This window comes from Tenrec ecaudatus, chromosome 1 (genome assembly GCF_050624435.1).
Source record: "Tenrec ecaudatus isolate mTenEca1 chromosome 1, mTenEca1.hap1, whole genome shotgun sequence".
In the NCBI taxonomy this organism is placed as follows: Eukaryota; Metazoa; Chordata; class Mammalia; order Afrosoricida; family Tenrecidae; genus Tenrec; species Tenrec ecaudatus.
Genome location: NC_134530.1, coordinates 298814310 through 298834133, shown reverse-complemented (window position 1 = coordinate 298834133; position 19824 = coordinate 298814310). Strand labels below are relative to the sequence as shown.

Genomic DNA, 19824 nt, shown 5'->3' with positions numbered 1-19824 from the left:
GCATTCATTGTTTGTACCACACAGGGTCTCCCGATAAAACCCACTAACAGCAAGCTGGTTCCAATTCAACGTTAAACATGCTGCGCCATCAGGGGTTATTGGCCTCCCAAGCCAAACAAATCAAACCCACTCCTCTGAGTCAATGCTAACTCACACGGACCCTACAGGAGAGAGTAGAACGGCTCCTTAAAGTTTAGAAGACTAAACCTTAGGGGAGCAGACAGCCCCCTCTCTCTCCTGAGCAACTGGTGGTGGACTTACTGATCAACTTTGCAGTTAACAGCACTCAACCCACTGTGCCACCAGGACTCCTCTCTTGGCCTCCAAAACCCAAAGACCCGACCACTGCTTTGTCTATTCCAAGTCATAGCAACCTGTCTTTCTCTTAAGGCTTCATCTTTCTTTTGGGGAATGTCTTGAGGTTAGCAGTTCAAACCCAAAGCCAGACATCTTCCCAAGGCAAACACCAAACTTACTGCCACCGAGCCAATTCTCATGTATAGGAACCCTATATGAGAGGGTAAAACTGCCCCTGTGGGTTTCCCATACTTTAAATCTTCATCGGAATAGATAGCCTCATCTTTCTCCACTGGAGAGGCTTATGGGTTTGAACTCATGACTTTGTGGGTAGAGGTTCACTATGTAGCCGCAGGGCTTCTAGGTGCCTACCAGGACCCCTGACAACCCCGAGCTAAGGCTTGGGTTGCGTCCATGCTCATGGAAGCAGCAGCAAAGAGGTCAAACAACACACTGCGTTGGGTAAACCTGTTGTATAAGACTCCTTGAAAGTCTTGAAAAGCAGGGATGTTACTTTCAGAATTAAGATGCACCTGACCCAAGACAGGATATTTTCAATTGCATCATATGCAAGTGTAAGTTGGACGCCGACCAAGGAAGACTGAAGAAGCGTCACTTCATTGGAATTATGGTGCTGGTGAAGAATACTGAAAGTGCCACGGCCGGCCAAAAGAACAAACAAATCTGTCTTGGAAGAAAGGCAGCCAGAATGCTTCTTAGAAGCCAGGATGAAGGGACTTTGTCTCACAAGACAGTGGACATGTTGTCAGGAGAGACCAGTCCCTGGAGAAAGACTTCATCTTGGCAAAACAGAGGGGCGGTGAAAAAGAGGAAGACCTTCAACAAGATGGATGGACTCTGTGGTTGCATCGATGGACTCACACGTTAGGAACCATTGTGAGCATGGCACAGGACCGGGCAGGGATTTGCTCTGTCGAGTGCGGGGTGGCCACGAGATGGAACCGACTGGAGAGCACCTACTGCTAATAAGCCGTGGGTTGTGTCATACATCGGAGACGGCAATTTACAAGAGCTGGTGTTCTGCCTCTGTGATCCACGCCATGAATCCAATGGAGAGAGAGGGCTCCAACCTTGTCTTTGCAACGACCACAGGGACAAGGAAAGAGAGCGAGAACTCTCAGCACCTCCAGCGCAAGTCAATCCACACCATCCTTCTGTCAGAAGGAATCGCTGTGCCGTGAAAGAAGATTCAAACATCACAGGCTCCTTGCATGTCGGCGAAGCTCTACCTCAGGACAGCAGAAAGCCATTGGTGTCCCATTAACCCTCAGGAAGTGGATTAGCCCCTTCTGGGCTTGGTTTCTGGAGGCTCTCGGAGCTCCAGGGTGCCCGTGAAGTGCAACTTCAACCAGCAGTGGCAATTGCAGTAATAGAAATCTGAAAATAACGCATCCACTCTGGCATGCCAACTCACTACTTTTAATTGTGGCTCATTAAAGATGTAAATAGAAGAAGAATTATGCTCACCCTTACTACTGTTCCACTCCTGCAGCAAAATGACAATGCTCCCGCTCCCAGGCAGGAAGAGAGGCTTCTGCTTTGAATAACAGAACCCCAAAGTGAGGGAATGTTATTCCCCACCACGCTTCCACCACTGCATGCTTCTGCCTGCCGCGGGGCAGGGGCAGGGGCAGGGGCAGGCAGATGGAAGGATTCTGTCTGAAAATGTAGTAGAGGAAGAGCAAAGCCCAAGTCAACCACAGAACGACATCTACATAATTGGTGGCATTATCACCCAGACACAAGGCTGTGTGCAGAAATGCCGTGGAGAACGCAGCCAGGCAGAGGCTGAAGCCAAAGTGGGAGCCGTCTGCTCCAAAGAACAAAACCACCTCTCCGAAGGCATCCAGTCTTCACGGGACACGTGCCGCCTCCTTCAGCTGCTAACGAGGACAAATCTGTGCATCTTCTTTTGATCCTAGTTCTGAGAAGACCCAGTTTCAGAAGTTAAAAGGTGAACTATACTTTATTGCTAGCTATCGACCCAATAAAGTGTGGATAAATTAACAGCCTTCCACCACCTGTCCTGCCAGTTTGTCATTCTGAGGTGGCCTTCATGTGCTTCGATGTTAGGCATTCTGCCACCGAATCTCAAATCGCAGCAGGGTCAACCTTCCTTGGCCAATCTGACTGGAGCTTCCAGACGAACACAGGAGGGAAAACCCCGTGACCTGCTTTTGAAGCTCAGCAGATAAAAAAGGCAGCAACCACAACTGATTATTGTCTGCCAGCATGATGGAAGGAAAGCCCCTATTTCTATACAAACAGCTGCAACAATGGGTCCCAACATGCCAACAAGCATGAAGATGGCACGGGACTGTGCAGTGTTTCAGTCTGTGACAAGGGAGGCTGCCATGACGTGGAGCAGACTCAACCATGCTAATCACGACAGTGAACCTGTGCATGAGAAAATGATCGTGAGGCTGTGTGAAAATCCACTGAGATCACACCCACCAGGATGGTTATTATTAAACAAATGGAAAATAGCAAATGATGGCGAAGATTTGGGGAAATGGGAACACCTGTCCATTGCTAGTGGGACGGTAAATGGTCCTGCATTGAAGAATACAATAGGAAATGATGTCGTATCATAGAATAGAGTGGAAAATGATGTCGTATCCTAGAATACAGTGGGAAATGATGTCATATTATAGAATACAGTGGGAAATTATGTCATATCATAGAATACAGTGGGAAATGATGTCGTATCAGAATACAATGTAGAATGGTGTAGTGTTGTTGAACACAGCGTGGTTGACCTTCAAAAAATAACATATGTCCTTCAGAAATAACATATAACCCAACAATTCCATTCCTATGAATTCAAAAAATTTCATTTCATTCAAAAGAGAGAAAAGCAGGACCCCAAACAGCTATGTTTACACCCTAGCACTGTACACCTAAGCCCCAAAGTAGGGCCAACCCCAATGTCCATTAACAGAAGAATGGAATATTCATTCAGTCAATAGGAGAAAATAGAAATTTGGATACCTGCAAGGACATGGACAAATCTTCAACATATAATGTTGAATAAAATAATTCAGATAGGAGATATCTGGTGTATGCCAATGTATGCAGACACAGATTAGTGATTACGAGGGGATGGAGGTTGGAGGCAATGGGGACTTATTGTCCAGTGGGCACTAGGTGTATGTTAAGGAGACCTGTGGTTAAAGTGCTCAGTTGCTAGCCAAGAGGTTAGTAGTTTGAACCCACCAGCCACCCTGCAAGAGACAGACTTGGCAGCTGCATCTATAAAGATGTACAGTGTTGAAAACACTGTGGGCCAGTTCTGTCCTGTCCTATAGGGTTCCCATAAGTCAGACTCAACTGCTCAGCAGTGGGATTGGGTTTCTCTTTTTTTTTGGGTGGGGGGGTGGGAATGAAAAAGTTTTGTAAACTGTTATTGGAGATGGTTATTTATGCTGTCATTGTAATAAATAGCATTGGACTTTATACTTTGAAATGGAAGATTTGGTCTTACATGCATTTTACCCTAACAAAAGGAGATGAAAGGTTAGAACAGTACGTTCAGGCACTTTCAAAGTACCATACCCTAGTGGTGGCCTCTGGAGACAGGGTGCCTTTGGCCCATGATGTGGATGTGGGCAGTGTGGTAAAAGCAATGAGTAAAGCCAGCATGGACATTCACTAGCCATGTTTCTCCAACAGGAACCTCAAGTTCTTTTCTGCAAAATGATTACAGCTGCAGGTGAGCTAAGACGGAAAAACCAAACTCGCTGCCATCGAGTCAGCACAGACTGCTAGTGACCCTCCAGGACAGAGCAGAACTGCCCTTGTGGGTGGCAGTTGTCAGTTCGATCCCTCGTAGAGAGTTCTGAAAAGTGCATGAAGCGCAGTCAATGAAAAACCCAACTCAAATCAACCCCATGGGCAGTTTCCAAGGCTGTCAATCATGACTGGAGCAGAGAGCCTCTTCCTTCTTCATCAGAGGGCTGCTGGGACCTGTGGGGAACATCGGTGCTTACCCAGAAAGCATACCAGGGATCCTTATAAGGCAGGCTTTTTAAATAAAACATCTAGTGACATTTTCAACACGTGATATTAGAAAGCACCCTACTCTTGACTTGGAGAAGGTGGGGGGGGGGGGCTATGAGAATGCCAAATTAATTTTGGATCTGGCTTTTCCTTTTCATTTAAAGCCAAGATCTATTTTTCTCTTCTGCTATCTTAACCAAATAGAATTCTGAGAAATTGAAAAATTAAAAAAAAATAGTAACAAGTGTATTCCTAAAGTGGAATAGCCTCTCAGAACTGCAAGCATCCCATCGATCCTTTAATGCTACCCAGGCGTGGCTTTTTCAATTACTTCAGATAAAAATACTACAAAGTCGCATAGTGTTGCCAGCACTGGATGTGTCATTTATTTGAATTTCTGATTTAGCCAGTCTGATTATGCATGGCATAAAATAGTTTAAAAAAAAAAAAGCAATTGCTAGTAAATTCACAAATACAACTACCAAGGAGCTGAAGTGATTTCTAGTCAATGCTAGAACATTGTAACATCAAAGGTGTAGGCTAGAGTTTTAGGTAAAATTATCTGGTGCTGAATCCAAGCTTCGCTGTGAAAATGGTCTCAATCGTGTGCTTTGACTTTCTCGATGATCATTGCTTAACTAAAACATGCTTCTTACCCTTAATTGAAGCATAATTTCTACGAGGGGACTTAGGAAGATTCATGGAAAATTCCATTATCTTCATTGACTATTTCCCATGGATTACCTTGGCAGCCTTTTCCTGTGTGTCCAGATGAGCATGTCTTCCTTTCCTCCTCTGGAAACACTAGTGAAAATCTACGATGAGCAGAAATGGGCTTGACATCTGGACTACAACATTTCAAATAAACCAATGCCTACTCTCACAAGCCATCCGCAGCGATCACCCCATGCAGCAATAACACGTGAAGACGAGTCATTTTGATTTGGGCTCCACCAATACGTAGGAGTTCACCCCATAGAGAAATAAAATCTCATGCAGCAGAACCAATAGGAGGAAAATCCTGCCTATTAAAATATACCGGTAGGCTATTTAGTTGAAAAGGGTCCTGGGTTATTCCTGGAACTGGCGGTTTGAAACCACCAGTGACTCCATGAAAGAATGATGCGGCTTTCTACTCCTGTAAAGAGCCACAGTCATGGAAACCCACAGGGAAGTTCTACCCTGTCCTGTTGGGTCGCCGTGAGTCAGCCTGGTCTCATAGCATGAGTTTGAGGAGAAACTAAATGTGGGCCCATGAGGATGAGAGGGGCCGGGGAGGGAGGGGTGAGGTCTATGATGTAAATGAGGAATTGAGAAGAGAGTCACAGGGGCCTTGAATACCATGCGATAATCTTATCTTGTTGAGACTATAAAACAAAACAAAGAAACAGGCCCGCTGGCCTTTCAATCATTCCTGATGGGTTTCTACGGCAATAAATCTTTCTAGGAGCAGATAAGCCTCATCTTTCTTCTGAGGCTCATCCGGTGGTTTTGGACCCCTGACCTTGTGGTTAGCATTTGAATGCTTACCCTACAGCACAGGCTGGGAAATGAACCAAAAACCTTTACACTTAAATGAGAACACATACCCCACCTCCTATTAAGGCTTTTAGGCAGTGAGAGAACTTAACTGCTAACCCACAATGGGTGATTGGAGCCACCTGGCCCACGGGGAGAAGACAAGGCGGTTTGACCCGGACTTCCAAGGGGCAGCGAGTGCTACTGTGTTCCACAGCAGTGGTTCTCAACCTTCCTCATGCCGCCACCCTGTAATACACTTCCTCATGTGGTGGTGACCCCCGACCATAACATTATTGTCATTGCTACTTCAATACTGTAATTTTGCTGCTGTTATGAATCATCATGTAAATATCTGATGTGCAGGATGTATTTTCATTGTTACAAATTGAACATAATAAAAGCATCATGATTAATCACAAAACATGTCATTATATATTATGAAATATTTATTTCTAATGACAAAATAAATGAAATTTTGTCATGAAGCATAGTGTAGCATGGGTAACAGTCTTCACGCTGGGTACTTGTCTGTGGGCGTATCTGCTTGGGGGCTGACCCGCCTGGAAACAGATAGAGGAGCAGTGTCTCGGTTCCTAAGACCCTCTGAAAGATGTTTTCCGATGGTTTTGGGCTACCCCTGTGAAAGGGTCATTTGATCCTCAAAGGGGTCGTGACCCACAGACTGAGAACTGCTGTTCTACATGGTCACAGTGAGCCTGGTTTTGTTTCTTATCAAGGATTTTCCCAGAGGATTAGAAGAATTCAATCACATCTTTCTTTGGGTAAAATAATTCTCAAAATTGTAGAATGCATGGGCAGTTAAGGAAGAATATTCTTTAGGAAGCCGGTGTGGTAGTCTAGGCAAGGAGTGCTAATGGTCTAACATGGGGTGAGGGTGCAAGAATAGAGAGGAGTGGGCCACCAGAGTACTTCAGAGATGGAACTAGCACACATGTGGTCAAGGGACGGACAAAGAGTAAAGAGGAAGTGTCCATCACGGACTGGTGGTCCTGTTAAAAAAATAATCTGGTTGCCAGGGAGTCCGCTCTAACTCGTGGTAACCCAAGGTGGGTCAAGTGTAGAACTGCTCTCTAGCGAGCTTTCAGTGGCTGGTTTGGGGGAAGCAGATCACCAGACCTTTCTTCCAAGGCACCTCTGATGAGAGAAGAGGAACCAAGCTCAATAAGCATCCGTCGGACCCCACCGAGGAGCTCCTTAGGCAATGACACGCTTCAGCTTCAATGCAAGGTGAAGGTACTTACATAATACCCAACTGAGAGGAAGCTGGAAGCCACCATGCTCTCAAAATCCAAAGAGGAAGAGAGATGAATGGCAGGTTTTAGTGCAGAGGTGATGCTGTTGCCAGATGGAGATGTGGGGGCCTGTGTGACAAAGAGTTCATGTTCGCCTCAGCTGACACCCCCACCCCAACCCCATGGACAGATCCTTGTGATTTCCTTTGATGGACCGCAAACACCTCCCTTCAAAGCTTCCAGGCTGTCGCCATGGGAAGGACCCTACCAAGTACAATCAAGATCTGTTTAGAGGATGCCTACTCTGCGATAAGTCACTCCATTTCCTGAGCGGATGTGGTGTACTCCCAACCATGCTACCTGGTTTCTCTGAGGGTCTTAGGCAAGTATTAGCCCGTGATAGCATGAGCAAGGTGACCGCGTCACAACGCATGTGGCAGAAGGCCTTGTGCCTACTGCCTCCAAGGACACGGGCTCGGGAGGAGGCGAGCACACGTCCGGAAGCTGGACAGCATGACCAGGCAGGGCAATGGCAGTCTTCAGGAAGCCGACAGTGCTGCCCCTCTTCCCAAGGGCACCCGCCTTCCAAACCAGTACCCCTAGCTAAGGGCATCCTGTCTTTTCCCATGCACGTGTCCAATGATCCAAGAGGCAGTTTCTGACCCGACTGATGCTCTTTCACAGCTGGGTTTTCTCTTCCCAAACCTGCATGGGACTTTCTCAACCTGGGATGGGATGGGAGACTTTGTCTCACGTACTTTGGAGATGCTGTCAGGAGAGACCAGTCCCTGGAGAAGGGCATCCTGCTTGGTCAAGTGGAGGGGCAGCAAAAGAGAAGAAGGCTCTCAACAAGATGGATTGACCCAGTGGCTGCAACAATGGGCTCAAACAACTGTGAGGCTGGCGCAGGACCAGGCGTTTTGCTGTGTTTGTACACGGGGTCGCTATGAGTCACAACTGACTTGAGGACAGCTCACAACAACAAGAACTTTGGAACGTGGCATGGAAGCAAACACTCCACACACCACTTTGTTGTAATGTGCTGGTGAGTGGGAACCTCGCCGGGCAGGGCAAGCCTGCTCCTGAGGATTCCCAAGGCGGCCGTCTGTCCAGGAGAAGATGGCCACAGCTTCTCTTCCTCAGAGCAGCCAAATAGTGGGATCAAACAGCTGACTTCTTGGTTAGCAGAGAAGTACTTAACTGCAGCGCCACCAGGTCCTCCACAATAGCGGCGCTTACAGGTGGCATTTCACCCAAATCCAAGCACTGTTAAATCACACGCTTGGCCATGTGTATTTGCCTGCAGTTGCTCTTCCACTTAAAGATTCAAAGACAGAAATAAAAAGGTGCAGTTTTCCATCTCTCAGTCCCACCGTCTGTAGGATGGAAAGAGCCCACGTAGAGGGCGATCTGTTCAGAGCTTCTCCAAGCTCACACCAAGAACCTCGCCGCCCCCCTCCTTGTTACCCCTGATTTCCAGAGTGGCAGAATTTTCAACCAGAAAACTGCATTTGGAGGTGGTTATCCGAACAGCTAAGAAGTTGCTTGATTACATCACTTTTTAAGTTTTGGGTTTTGTTTGTTTTTTTAACTTTACAGCCTGATGAGGCTCCCAAGAGCTCTCTGTGTTAATTTTAGACGGTCGGATCCCTGAACAAGGCTTGCGGCACCAGCGAGGCCATGTTCAGGAGTTGTACCAGAATCAGCGGCAGTCTCCACATTTCTCCTGGAGAATCCAACCAAGCCTGCCCCCGTGATGGAGCAAGAGAAACAAAAGGGGGCTGCAGTGGTGGTAGTGCTGGTGGTGGAGTGTTACAGCTGCTTCTGATTCAAGTCCTCTAGGCCATGGCCACTGAGTTGTGTCCACCACTGCTTAACTTCATCATTGTTAGTGATGGGTGTGCTCTCCTACCACTAGTACTGATGACCTGCAAGTTCTAAGAGGCGAAAGAAATGCCAGACAGCCTAGACTACCAATGTAGTGTGGTGTGGTCTTGGGAGTTAAGGAGAAAGTACACAGGGTCCTGCATAACTGTGTCCCCCAACTCCACCCTCAGAGCTCCCTGCAGGTGTAGGGTGCTTGTTTGGCTCCCTACCATCCCACCATGCCATATATGTCAGGGGCTATGGCCACAGCCAGGGACAGAAAGAGTTGGTGGCTGAGGAGAAAGAAGCATAAATAAGTGTTCCCCCAACGCCTGCAATCCCAGCCCTGTGGAGTCAGATAAAGCCAGGCTTCTCAGGGTTCAGAGGAATGAAAACTCATCCCCTCCTCAAAGAACCAGGCAAATGAGGATCGAATTGTTGTAAACCTCAGGGTTGGGGGCTGCTGACATTAGTAAGGAACTATGACCTGGGCCACGCACTATGTGCTCCCCTCTGGGAGAAGAGACAGACGGAGGATACAGCAGTCTCAGATACCTGTTCTCCACTCACTGTGCAGTTCATGGGGACAAAGATAGGCCACTCGATTGAAAACAAACAAACAAACAGGCAAAAGTGGGACCCCCACCCAACCCCTGCCCCTGACCGTTCTGAGCCTGACTGTTCTGACTGACACCCCAAGAGATAAGTAACTGGGGACCAAATGGGAAACTCTGGGGCAGAATTCCAACCCCTTGAACAAATGTAAAAGGCCAGAGTGTAAGCATAAAGAACAGAGGACTGCCTGAGCCTACATTAACCCTAGAGTAGTAGTCACCTCAACTGGTTTCAATTTAAGGGTTAAGAGGGTAGGGGTGGAGTCTAGGCTGTCAATCCAGAGATAGCCAATGAGGCCTCTGTGTGGGCGTGGCCTTCTCCTGGAAATTCTGGAAAATGCGGTACTTCCTCCTTGGAGGTGGGAGACTCTGCTCACAACCTGGCAGACATAGCAACTGACAAGACACATGGACCCACCCTGATGCAGAGACTCCTGCCAGCGCTGAGATGTTTCCAATGACACTGAATCCAAAGACTTTCTACCCACTGGCCTGTGATCTTCTACATTTGGTATCATTGCATGCATCTTGAAAATTTGAAGAGGTCTTTATAGATTGGTATTGGACATATGGGCTAACATCAGATGTATGAACTTGATCTGGACTGGACTGGGATGTTTTCTCCATGTTCAATTTCTTGTATATAAAGCGCTTTCTTATACACATATGTGTGTCCATGGATTTGTTTCTCTGGTCCACCTGGATGAACGTACCGAGAGACTCCTGAAAATGAGAATGGAGGAAGCTGTAGCCTAGAGCCACCTTGGAGGGAAACAGCAGAGAGGCCCACAAAAGAAAAGATATGGCAAATAAGATTGGCGCTCTGCATAAAAACTTTCCACATGCCGCCCAAAGGCCAACAGTCTATCAAAAGCAAAAGTCGGGAGATCAGGGGGCAAGGAACCTAGAACCCTGGCCAGGGAGCAAAGCGAGCACAATTAAAGAAATTGGAAGCAGCAACGCAGACAGGCCTATCCCAATGCTCACGGTACCCCAAGCGGGATACAACCCATCCGTCCGTCAGCAGGTCAGTGGATAAACTCAGTGCAGTACAGATGGACTATTACTCAGCCATGAAGAGAAAGGAATCTCTGATCCATGTTTCAGCATGGATGAACATCGCAAACATCATGCGGAGCAAAATCAGCCGGGCACACCAGGGCAAGTCGTGTCTGTTTCCACTTATACCGACTTTCTATGGCAGGCCCATGCGTAGAGACGAGAGGGTTCCAGTAGATGCAGAAGCTTCAAGGAGGGCGAATGGGGAGCTGTTGTCTGGGGGATGCTATGTTGATGGGGATGTAAATAGCATTGATGGGCGTGCCGTGTGGTGAATGTCATGCATGGCACTCATTACACTCTTAAAATGGTGATGACGGCCAACATTTCACTAAAATAGATCTCACTAAAGTACAACTTTAAAATATAGTCATGGCGTCTCGAGTTGCAGTATCTGTGGCTTCGATGTGCTCATTGGGGTCACAGGGATACCAGAAGTCCTTGGCCTGGCAAGCCTTCAGGAGTGCCATCTGTGCAGGCACAGATTCCTGCCCTCAGGCAGCTTGCATTCCGGTTGAAATAGCGGCAAATTGGCACAGAGTAACCCAGAGGAAGACATTTTTTTTTGGTCCCCGACTGCTGCATTGTATGATGCCAACTGTTGGTGTTCTAAGAGTGGAGCCAGAGAAGCCTTTGCCTGACCCAGATCTCCCCAGGCAGCCTGATAAGGTGCCCTCAGGGGGCAGTGTGAAGGAAGACAGAGGGGAAGGTGGACGGCCTTCCCCAACAGGGAAAAACGCTGCTCCCTGGGAGGAGCGGCACCAGAGCGGCATCTCCAGCTAAAACGACCTGTGCTTTCCCATTTCAAGACCGTATGTGTTAATGTGGCTTCCTGCACTTCCTAATTCAACGTTTGCACGAGGGAAAGAAAGTGCTCTTATGAAACCCAAGTGATGCACCCCTCAGGGGGCAGGCAGCCAGCTGCTAGCGAGAGGGGCATCTAAGCTCCAAAGAAAGTGGCACTCCAAGCTCAGCTTCAGGAGGAGAGAACATCATCAGAAAGAAGGGCTAACTAAACGCTGCTCACTGTAAAACAAGGTTCTATGCTCCACAGGGTTAACAGACCGGTGGGTATCCTGCGACAAAGAAACAGCAAAGAGGTGGAAATAGGAGGCAACAAAGACAAGAATTCACAAGATGCCTGAATACTCGCGTAACACTGTCACTTTTTGTTGTATGTTAAGAGGGAGTAAATTATTAACCTAAGAACCTGCCATTTCACCTTGACCCAAAGGCCTGGTTTATCTGGTCGGTGGCAGGCAGGGACAGGAAAATAGCCAGGTTCCTGGCTCTGGTCCTCCACACTTAGCTGCAACAATTAGCTCCTCTACAAATCACAATGTGCCCAAACCGAAATCCAAACCCACTACTGTCAAGTTGGTTCTGACTCATAATGACCCCATAAGACCGAGTGAAGTGCTCCATTGGGTTTCTAAGAGTTGAAATCATCATGGGAGAGTTGAAATCATCGTGGGAGAGTTGAAATCATCATGGGAGCAGCAAGCCTCATCTTTCTCTCTCAGAGCGACTGATGGGTTCAAACCCCAGCCCTTGCAGTTGGCAGCTCGATGTGTAACCCACTACGCCACCAAGACTCTTTGTGATTCGCCAAGGGTACACAGTATATTCAATGGGGTGAGATGTAAGGGGCATAATTTTGTAGTTGATTTCACTAGAATGAACTGTAGAATTTGATATTTGCCAGAGAGAACCCTTAGGTAGGTACCCACATTTTTGCCGATGACTCTTTGCAAAAAAAAAAAAACCCAAAAAACACATGAGTCAGATGTCTACTGTCACAATGATAATTGGAGCAGAACTGGGTTTCCATTTGAGGATTCTCTTTGCAGGAAGGATGATGGGCCAGGCTGATCAGCCACCACTCATCTGTGAGTTCTTTCTACTGTGCTGACTGGTGTGCTGTTAACACACTGCCAACTATGGCACCAGCATTTCAAATACCAGCAGGGTCACCCACGGGGTGCACATTTCAGGGCGGTTTCCAGAGTAAGAGGGACCAGGGAAAAGCCTAAGGAGCTAGTTTGAAACTTCTGCCAGTGGGAGCCCGATGCCTCACGGCAACAGCATACTGTCCCAGGAGCTTGCTGTACACATGTCAGCTCCACGAAGATGGAGGGACCGGGCACCAGGGCAGGACGCTACATTTGGGGAACTGGAGGACAGCGGTGGAAAGAGAAGAATTCCCACAGCAGCTGCAGCAGGGGACTCAAACACCCTGGCGCCCTATAAGAGGCATCAGCACATTCTGTCAGACATAAGGCCACCATGAGTCCAAGGAGACTCAAGGGCAGCTGACGATAGTCGGCTGATAAAAATTCCTTGGAAGTTCACATGATCTTGGTGTACAGTGTTTTCAACTCATTCATAAGCAATTGAAATCCCCCTCCCTCGGATCCAAGTTTGTCAATCGGGGCAGGTGGTATCTCACTGCCATTGAGTCCATTGTGACTCACAGCAACCTTACAGGACACAGTAGAACTGGCCCCTGGGGGTTTGGGACTGTAACACTTTATAGGAGTAAAAAGCTCCATCTTTCTCGTGGAGTACCTGGTAGTTTCAAACTACTGACTTTGCGGACTGTATCCCAGTGTGTAACCACTACACCAGAGCTCTTTCAGGAGGTCATGCGTAGCTAAGAAGCACTAAGTAAGACCATCAAGGAGATGGAGTACCACAGTGGCTGCAACAATGGGCCCAAGCACAGGAACAATTACTAGGATGGCACAGGATCAGGCAGTGTTGCCTTCTGTGTACATAGGGTTGCTATGAGTTGGAAAACTGAGTCAAAGGCAACTAGCAACAACTAGTTATTTGTTAACAAGATGTGAAAACTCACAAAGCTTCTCCCATGGGCATTCCAGGCTTCAACTCCCATGAAGCCAACTTCAACTCCCATGAAGCCAGATTGAATCCATTACACTTTGTGTGATTACCGTATATACTCGAATATAAGTCGACCCGAGTATAAGCCAAGGTATCTAATTATTACCTGGGAAAACTGATTGACTCCAGTATAAGCCTAGGGTGGGAAATTCAGGACGTGAATTAACACAGACACCAGAGGGGAGAGATGAGCACAGCCACAGACACATCCTTACCAGTTCAGCGTAAGTGAATCACTACGATGCTTCTGTGAATTGGAGCTGTCCATGTCATAGGATGACTCTGATTGATTAGATGTGAGTAAACAAACATTCAAAGCCCTGCAGTGTCAGCGGAGCTTTGAATGAACAGAGGAGGACGGCAATCACCTGTGAAATGTTACACCTCGCTGGGGTACCACTGACCCGTGTATAAGTTGAACCGCAGTTTTTCAGCATATTTTTTGTGCTGAAATACTCGGCTTATACATGAGTATATACGGTAGTCTTTTCTTACATTCTCAGTGACAATGGAGCATCTGGAAATTGCCATTTGTTCGCTCTTGGTGTGTTTTGTTGTTCACGGAGCCCCAGTGGAGCTGTGGGTTAGGCATGGAGCCGCTGACTGCACAGTAGCCAGTGGAAACCCACCAACTGCCCCATGGGAGAAAGTTGAGGCTCTCTGCTGAGTCTCTGAAACCCAATGTCAGGTCTCCACGCATCAGAACAGACTTGATGGCAGTGGGTTTTTGTTGTTTGAGTGTTGTGCTTTCCTCCCCACCATGCCTTCATTTGTGATCCTTTCCTCTCCAGAAACACAACTCTGTGCAGATCCTAGTAGTTTGTAAATTTCAGAAACAAACAAGAGGATGTTGACTAGGACATTTTCAGACACAGATGTTGCACTGGTTGCATTGAATACGGTGCCCTTGAATATGTCCTTGAATCCGATGTAGCCAGACGCCAAAGAAACGACGACCAATGACCCTGTAAACTAAGGAATGACTTACCCCAAACCATGGGTGTTTCAAGACCATCCACAGAGGCGGAAGCCCACTCTCTCTCTCGCGTCCGTGATCCACAGCAGCACTACGTCTGAGGCTTCAGAACATGCCCTCTCGCTGGCCTCCGGAGCGCTGCAGCAGAACAAAACCAGACACAGGGTCAGAATGGAAATGTCACTTCAAGCACTTAGTGGGGGGCTCTGGGAGATCCCCGGTCTTTATCAAATGTATATTTTATCACCAGCAACAGGCATATTTAACTACCAGGATGGACATATCTCACACATTGATCGATGTTGGGTCCTAAAATGCAGGCATCGGGAGGAGGAAGCGGGATCCCAGGCAGGCTTGGCTAGCGACTGCAGCTGGAGAAGTAAATGTGCACCCCGGGGAACAGGCTTGCAACCTGGCATATTGATTCACGGACGCCAATAAATACAGAAGGATTAAAGGCTCTGAAAGGGTGCTCTCAAGGACAGGAAGTTGTTTCAAACAAAATTTCACCTTATTCTTTCCAGAGAAGACTCAGACATCTGGTTGAGCTGACCTCCCCAGCCCCTTCAATTAAAGAGCTATTCAAACTACCAAAAAAATGTTCCCTGCCATCAAGCCAGTGCTGAATCACAGCATCTCTATAGTACAGGGTAGAACTGCCCCTGTGGAGTTCTGGGACTGCCTCATCTTCTCCCAAAGTGTGGCTGGTGGTTTCAAACTGCTGATCTCACAGTGAGTAGCTCAACACATAACCCAATACACCAAGAGGGCCCCTGCAAGCAGTTATTAAGAGTGAACAAGAAAGGCACCGTGTAAGAGAGGAATAGGCAGGTTGTTTGCACACAAGTTGAAAAGGCAGGAGTTCTTTTACACACTGAATTCCAAACGAATGGCTAAAATATGCATGCCTCTGCACCCCCACTCCAGACAGCTGACAAAACCTACACACTGGAACAATGTGTGACAAGGTCACTCCGCAAAGTTATCCTTTGCGGTTGAGAGCTTATAACGGTCCCTTGTCAGTGGATGCTGGTCTAGCTGCTTCTGGGGCTTAGTGAAATCCACCCCACAGCTTGTTATTCTGCCCAGGGCCAGCTGAGAGCTTGGGCAGAATCCCACGTCCTTGTCTTTCTAGGCTTTTCGGTGTGAGCTCCTCCTTCATCGATTTGCAAAGGCCATTGGAAGTGTGCTGTCAGAGGCAGCTGCTCAATCGCATCGGTGAGTCTAACTCTCCATCGTCAGTCCCAGGGCTGTCACCACAGCTCTCACAACCAAGGCTTGTAAGAGAATTTCATTGTATGCCTCGTAGGAGCCCTGGTGGCATAGTGGTTCCACCAGGGGCTGCTCAGGAGAAAGATGAGGTGGCTTTCTACTCCCGTAAAGAGTGACGGTCTCAGAAATGCACAGGGGCAGCTGCCCTGTCCTATAGGGCCACCAGTACACATCGCCTCCATGCCATTGAGTTGATGCCATTGAGCCTCACACACTTTGCATGTGTTGTCAAGAGAGACCAGTCTCTGGAGAGGGACGTCATGTCTGGTGAAGTAGACAGGCAGTGAGAAATAGGAAGGGCCTCAACAAGACGAAGGGATACAGTGGCTGTGACAATGAGCTCGCACATAATCCCCGGTGAGGAGGGGACAGCGCTGTGTTCTGTCGTGCCGAGGGTCTTGGAGCTTCAAAACGGACACGATGGCCTCGGACAGCATCAAGCTGGTCTTGGGGCTGTAAACAGACAAGGCACTCAGCTGTTCACGCGACACTTGGAGCTTGGAGCCCACACCAAGGGCAGCGAAAGAACGTCCTGGTGATCGACCTTTGACTAATCAGCAAGCGAAACTCTGCTGAAACACAGTGCTCTTCTGCGACCCGAGGAGAAGCTGTGAGTCAGAATCAACGCCACATCGATTGTGTGACGTCTTGTTCAGTTGCTGTGTGGATGATTAAAACGTAGACAGTAAAGCATTCCGCAGCTGTTGCTGTATTGTTCAAAAGCACGTTCAGGGTTTGTGTATACCGTGCGGGCAGCCCTGTGGACACAGTGGTGAACATTCTCAGCTACCAGGCCCGCAGTGAGAACTCAGCAGCCGCTCTGCAGCGAGCAACGAGGCCCTCTCTTCTCCTAAAGAGTCGCTGCCTCCGAAACTCTAGAAGCAGCTCTGGTCTGCTCTGTGCTACAGGGTCCCTGGGAGTCAGCATCGGATGAACAGAACTGGGTTTGGGGTTTGTTTGTTTTCCGGTTGAGTATAAAAACAACAACAACAAAATCTCCCTGTTGTGGAGTCCATCATACCCACAGAGACTCGATAGGATAGGGCAGCACTGCTCCTGTGGGTTTCTGGGGCCATAACTTTTTACAGGAATAGAAAGCTTCATCTTTCTCCTGTGGAGCGGCTGGTGGATTCGAACTGCTGGCTTTGTGAACCACTCTGCCGCCAGGTCTCCTGCGGTTATATTTCCCCAGGCACTTAGACCGTTGAAGAGGAGGAGAAAAGAGGAGGAGGAGGAGGAGGAGGAGGAGGAGGAGGGGGAGGAGGAGGGGGAGGAGGAGGAGGAGAGGGCTTCCCTTGGTTAATGTGTGAACAAGTTGAGTTTAACTACATTACAGTATTTCCTTCAAGCTGAAAAAGTGGCCGACTGAAAATGGCATTTGGGTTTGTTTCGGTTTCCTTGATGCTATCAATCGGTGCAGAAAGTGGGGCTGTAACGATTTCTATTTTTTCTCAGAGCAGTGTTCTTGAATTGTAACGCAGCTCCCACTCAAATGGGGAACAGTAACATATTGATACACATCAACAGAAACCAGTAAGTTCAAAGCATGACAAACATCTTACGCCTCTGGGCTTAGCGAAAACAGAATTTGGAGAGAGGAGGAGGATTTAAAGCAAGCCCCCACTGCAAGTTATGGCTAGTATCTACCTTCTTTCACTAAAAATAAATTTCTGGATTTCGGATTTTTTAACCTCTTGTTTATCTTGGATGTTTTGTTATGTTAAACTGGAAGGGTTCTTTGCAACATAGTTCAAACCTCTTCTTCAAATAAAGCTGCTGGCCCAGAGAGGTCAATGGACCTCCGACAGTCACACAGCATGTTAGGGGGCATCTTGCCGAGACTTGGGGCTCACTAACTTCATGCACATTAACTATTAATGACAGACAGCCATTTAGTGTATTGGAATGTGCTTTGGGAGTCCTTTAAAAACAAACTCATGGAAAGATGCAGTGTCTGCTTCCAGAAAGATTTACAGTCTTAGAAACTCTATGAGGCAACTCTACTCTCTCTTACAGGGTCGATAGACATAAGCATCAATGTTTGGTTTGGTTTGGTTTGGTTTGGTTTGGTTTGATTAGGCACCCCCATGAGGCATTAAGTAGATGGCTGGTCTATAAGTTGGGACTTTAGGGACATATGTGGACAGGAATAGAAAATGAAGCTTAGGCTAAATATTGTCAGCCTCTAGGAATGCCCCACATGGCCCCTGACTTCTCTGTATCTGTGCTCTTGTGTACTCCTCGCCAACTTAGGGTGAACCCGGTTTAGTGACTTAACTTCTATCAAACCCTTTGAAGATTAGAATCCTAAAAGACGTGGCTTCCAGCTTCGGTTGTCCCTCTTGGTCTCTTCGGAATTGCTTACCCTGAGGGCAGCTGACTACTGTTCAGGGAAGCAGGCCTGGGGCGGGGACCCACCAGTAGCTTCCTGAGTGATGGAAACAGTCTTCGCTGAACCTGTAGGGAACGCATAGCCCCTGCCAACAACTTAGCTGCACTCTGCTGAGAGGCTAGGGGCAGGGGCGTCACCTAGGATGGGCCATGAGTCCCCAGCAGTGGAAACCGTGAAATCATAGCGCACACCAGCAGATGGCTGATACCACTGCACTCTCCTAGGAACTTGTCCCAACTTTCTGGAGAAACTGAGTCACAAAAAAGTTAACTCTCTTGCCCAGCATTACACACCTTAAGGGTACATGGTAGAGATGGGACACAAATTGAGGCCATCTGTCCCAGACGAGCTGAGACTTTCAATCTGTCTGTCACTCAGTACCCCTCTTGGTGGCCATGTCAGGTAAGCATTCCATGTCTAACTCGGAGGTCAGAGGTTCAAACCTATCAGCCAAGTCATGGGAGGAAAATGAGATTGCTCTCATAAACATGTGCAACCTTGGAAACCCCACATCGAGTCACGGTGAGTCAGAAATGCCTTGATGGCAGTGGGTTTGGCTTTTTGTTTGAACACTACCTCTCTACCATTGTCTTTTTTCCTACTGTGTATGTTAAGTGAGACTTCTCACAGAGAAGGAGCTAAGGGTGCATCGTTTCTACCAGCCTTGGTCCCTCAGCATCTTCATCAAACGTCTTCACCTGCCATGAATGAGTCTCTTATCTCGGGTGCTACAAGCCACGCCCCATCATCATAGAACATGGAGAGATAGCCTGTCGTTGTTCACAGGGTAGCCCTCAGTCTGGTCTATCTGGTTGGCTCTGGATTTGAAAGCCTCTGGCTTAGCTGGCACACATGCCAGGACGCCTTCATCTATGTTGTAGACAGCACTGTAAGGGACAGGGCGCTCTGCCCACTGAACGCCTTCGCCCCCAAACATCCCAATGTTCAGGAAAAGAACAAGATATGGAATCAGATAATACCCATTATTCGGCTTTAAAAAAAATCATCAGAGACAATGGCAGTGTTCCCTGGGCAATAGAAAGTGACCAAAGCATCTAACTATTGAGTTTGTTTGTTTTTCCCTAATAAATCATTTTTGGGGGGCTCTTACAACTCTTATAATTATCCTTACACCAGTTTTATCAAGCACATTTGTGCATATGTTGCCATCATTATTTTCAAAACATTTTCTTTCTACTTGGCCCTTGGTATCAGCTCCTCTTTTTTACTTCCCTCAAACACCCTCCCACCCTCATGCATCCTTGATAAATTATACATTATTTTTCTTTTCATATCTGACACCATCAATATTAAGTTTTAAAGTAAGAACTGGCAAGGCCAATTTACACACACACAGAGAGAATGTGAGAGAGAGAGAGAGAGAGAGAGAGAGAGAGAGAGAGAGAGAGAGAGAGAGAGAGAGAGAAGATAATGCACTATAGAGCAACTCAATAACCAAGGTCCTTTTCATTATTACAACAATTGAAGACGTTTCCATTCTTTCCGTGACACAGACACGTGAATTAGAGAAAGCCAAAGAAATGGTCTCTATACTTCTGCTTGAAGACAAATTGAGGAAGGCATTGAGTCTGAAAGACACCGTCCCTGGTTAGTATGAGCGTTATTCTTCTGTTAGGAGGGGCTCTCTGT

At 47.5% G+C, this 19824-nt stretch overlaps 1 protein-coding gene across 4 annotated transcripts in view; it reads right to left on the bottom strand.

Annotated features, from left to right (window-relative positions):
* The window catches only part of ATXN1 (ataxin 1), a 477765-nt gene that overhangs the window by 331928 nt on the left and 126013 nt on the right, over positions 1-19824 (bottom strand). For all 4 annotated transcript variants that reach the window (XM_075532432.1, XM_075532414.1, XM_075532440.1 and 1 more), the window contains one exon: positions 14523-14648. The gene's annotated coding sequence lies outside the window, so the exon portion shown is untranslated. The remainder of the gene's footprint in view (positions 1-14522; positions 14649-19824) is intronic.